We start from the raw sequence: 4,082 nt of genomic DNA on the forward strand, positions 1-4,082 counted from the left end.
TTTATATTCATGCATATTGAAATGATAATGTATTATTATCTGGAATAGTGTAAATGTACCTACTAATGTGAAAACAGCTTATAATGCATCTGGAAGAATATTGTTTAAAATTAAAATTCATTTATCATCTCACTTCACCATTTGTTTCTTATGTTCCATTTCCCCATGATATTAGATGGAGTAAACAAAATCTCTTCTTCAGGGCATGTGAAGCACTTTTTCCCCTAGCTGATAATGTTATATACATTGGTATTATGAATTAAATGTCATGAATTATACACATTTGTTTTGAATCCTGCACCTTATGGAGTTGAAAATGCAGGCTTCAAAACAGAGTTACCAAACTACAAAGTACATTGGTACAGGCCCTTGTCTCTGTCCTGCTTACAAAGCAAACAGGAACGCTTCACAAATTTGCGTGTCATCCTTGCGCAGGGGCCATGCTAATCTTCTCTGTATCGTTCCAATTTTAGTATATGTGCTGCCGAAGTGAGCACACACACACACACAAAAATTGTAATTCCAAAATAAATTACATAAGCTTTCCTCTCACAATAAATCACTATTTAAATATTTTGTAATTTAAATATTAGCATATTAAAACATTTAATTTCTAGAAAAAAAAAACAAAGCAAACAGGATTCAGTCATGGTAGCTCTACCCTAGATAAATATATTTTTTATATTTATGTAGTTTTAAAGTTATGTAACAAAATTATGTTTCCATTCTCTTACTACCATTAACATATGACTTTGGGGATTAATCTCCTGCATGAGGTTTGGTGACAAACTATAATTAAGCATTAGTGCAAGAATGAAGGACAGTTGTATATGAAAATAGCTGTTTGCTTGGCAAAATGTGCAACTAGAAATGGAACCAACAACACACCATGTTGAATATATGTAGAGGAGGCATACTGGCTTGAACACACTTTGAAAGCATTATCATAATTACTTTATATGTGTTCTAAAAGCACCAATGTTTCTGGTTGTTTTTGGTGTTTGTCAGTTCAGGTTGCTATGCCAAAGCATCACAAACTGGATGTCTTAAACAATAGCTCTTTAGTTCTCCCAATTGTGGAGTTTGGAAGGTGTGAGATCAGGGCGCCAACATTGCTAAGTTGTGCTAAGGGCTTTCTTCTTGGTTTGAAATGATCGTCTTATTGTATTCTCTGGCATACAGCAGTGAAGCAAGCTCCCTCGTTTTCATAAAGCACTAAGTCCGTTCATGTAGTCTCTACCCTCTTGATTTAATTGCCTTTGAAAGACTAATTTATTTGAAACACAGAGAGAGAAAGAAAGACAGAGACAGAGAGAGACACAAGAGAATTATATTCCATACATAGGTTCACTCTCCAAAGACTACAACAGCTATAGTTGAACAAAGCCAAAGCCAGGAACCAGGAACTTCATCGCTGCTTCCCAGATGGGTGGCAGGGACTCAAGCACTTAGGCCATCTTCCTCTGCTTTCCCAGGCCCCCTCGTAGGGAACTAGATTGGAAGGAGAGCAGCTAGTTCTCAAACCAGTGTTCGTATGTGGGATGCCAGCACTGCAAGCTTGGCTTAATCCTTTGTGACACAAGGCCAGCCCCAGTTAGGCTTTTAACATATGAATGAAGGGGGAAAATATTCACTCTCTTGCAGAATTAAGTAAGGATTTTATCAAAGTGATAAAACGATAGACTTAAAATGATAGAGTTAAAAAATTGCAGCAAGATTTTTCAAGTTCTTTAAATACTAATGTGCCCTTCAAATACTAACATGCTTTTTCCCAGTAGGAGGGTATAAAACTACATTCATGATACAACCCAGGAATGGTTTCATAGGACTGATGTTCTCAGGAACATCAATTAGGAAATATTGCTGTAGTGGTTTGATTTTGCAAATCGTTCCTTACCTTTAGGTGGTTACCAAGCACTCTGATTGTATACCAAGCACATGGTTTGGAACAACTGATAAACAGTAAATTTGATCTTCATCTCACATCACAAGCAAAATAAAATTCAGAAGGATTTAATCAGTTAAATGTAATTTAAGAAAAGGTTAAGCCCCAAATTACTAAAACTATTACCACAATTGCCATGAGGATGAATGTTTATTAAATGTACTGATTTAGAAATATACAAACTTTGTAAGCTTAAATAAAGAAAAAAATTTAAAAATGTAATTTTGATTGAAGGTTCCTTGTTATGTAACTGAAATTTTACAAATTAAATCACAAAGCAAACAATAACATAAGAAAAGAATAACAACAAATATGGCAAATGGTTGATATTTTTAATAAAAGCATCTTTCTGTAAAACTATGGAAAGAATGAAGACCTTTAATAAATAAATGACAAAAGAACTGATCAATTACCACAAAGAGATATTCCAGGTACAATTTCTTTTCAATATTACAATGAAATTAAGGCAACAATGAAATACCATTTTTGGTTTGTATACCTAATTAACAAATAATTTTAAAAGCATAAAGAATATTTGGTATTATTTCAGGATGGGGTGAAGTGAACCTGTTCTTATGCAGGATTCACACAGTGTTACACTTGCTTTAGAAATGACATAAGGATGATATTCACATCTTCTGACCCAATCATTTCACTCCTAGGAATGATTCCTAAGAAAACAATTCACTTTCTCAGCAGTTCCTGTTTGCTTTACGCCAAAATAGTTTCAGATTCCAATCACTTCTTGCTGCATTCACTCCCATCATCTTCATATCACGTCTCTCACAATCACTATTATAAGATCTCCCCAAGTCATCCCTAGTGCTTCCTTCCTACCCTGCCTTCACACTCACCTATAATCTGAATCATACCCAGCAATAAGATTAATCTTTCGGCCAGCGCCGCGGCTCACTAGGCTAATCCTCCGCCTTGCAGCGCCGGCACACTGGGTTCTAGTCCCGGTCAGGGCGCCGGATTCTGTCTCGGTTGCCCCTCTTCCAGGCTAGCCCTCTGCTGTGGCCAGGGAGTGCAGTGGAGGATGGCCCAGGTGCTTGGGCCCTGCACCCCATGGGAGACCAGGAGAAGCACCAGGCTCCTCGCTTCGGATCAGCGTGGTGCGCCGGCAGCAGTGCGCCGGCCGCGGCGGCCATTGGAGGGTGAACCAACGGCAAAGGAAGACCTTTCTCTCTGTCTCTCTCTCTCACTGTCCACTCTGTCTGTCAAAAAAAAAAAAAAAGATTAATCTTTCTTTTTTAATTATTTTCTTTTCTTAAAAGATTTATTTATTTATTTGAGAGTCAGAGTAACAGACAGAAGGAGAGGTCATCTACCTGTTGGTTCACTCCCCGAATAGCCGCAACAGCTGGAGCTGGGCCCATCCAAAGCCAGGAGCCAGGAGCTTCTTCTGCCTCCCCGTAAAGTATATGGTGGGAAATACTGCCTGGTGTAGAATCACAGTGACACTGCTACACGAAGGGCATTTGAAAGAAGAGGAAGAAAAGTAGCAGTGTACTCAGTGAAGCCAACGAATCAAGAATGAAAACCCCTGCAGACAGGCAGGAGACAATGCCAGAGGCCTGCAATTCACCGTGGGAAATGTTACCTGGGTAGCAGGTAAGGCGAGGTCTGAGAGTAATGGGTGGGACTTGCTGTTATGTCTTTAATGAGAACAGCTTTGGCGATGCACTTAAGACAGGAAAGATTTTAGGAAATTGAAGAAGCAGTGGATGAGGAAATGAAGTAGAATACAGACAACTTTTTCTAGACATTTGAGGGAGGGAAATAAGGTGAGAAACAGGAACCAGGAAGGTAGCTTTGAAGTGGAGCATGTGTTAAATTATAGGCAGAAAGTGGAGGGGTGGGTGGGTTGGTGGAGGAGGGAGAGAGACTGATTGCTGGAACAAGGTACCATGCTGGGAATTACAGAGAAAATCAGGAAAGGACAGACTTCTGTAACAGAATGCTTCTGCCTTTTGGTTCAGAGCAAATAAAACAAGGATGTGGACAGTAGAGGAAGATGTTGGGGGAATCTGGAAAACAGGGAATGGAAAGATGCCCGATTTCAGAGGTCATCATTTCATCTTGTGTGTGTGTGTGTGTGTGTGTGTATCAGCACTACACTTCTAATGTAAATAAA

The 4,082-nt window shown here is 39.0% G+C and overlaps 1 non-coding gene across 1 annotated transcript; it reads right to left on the reverse strand.

The window, feature by feature from the left end:
* Positions 1–390: 390 nt before the first annotated feature.
* On the reverse strand, positions 391–497 carry LOC127491866 (U6 spliceosomal RNA). Its single transcript, XR_007920799.2, has one exon. It is a non-coding gene; the product is annotated as a U6 spliceosomal RNA (small nuclear RNA).
* Between the last annotated feature and the right edge of the window lie 3,585 nt (positions 498–4,082).

The sequence above is a fragment of the Oryctolagus cuniculus genome, chromosome 3, assembly GCF_964237555.1.
Source record: "Oryctolagus cuniculus chromosome 3, mOryCun1.1, whole genome shotgun sequence".
Taxonomy (NCBI): Eukaryota; Metazoa; Chordata; class Mammalia; order Lagomorpha; family Leporidae; genus Oryctolagus; species Oryctolagus cuniculus.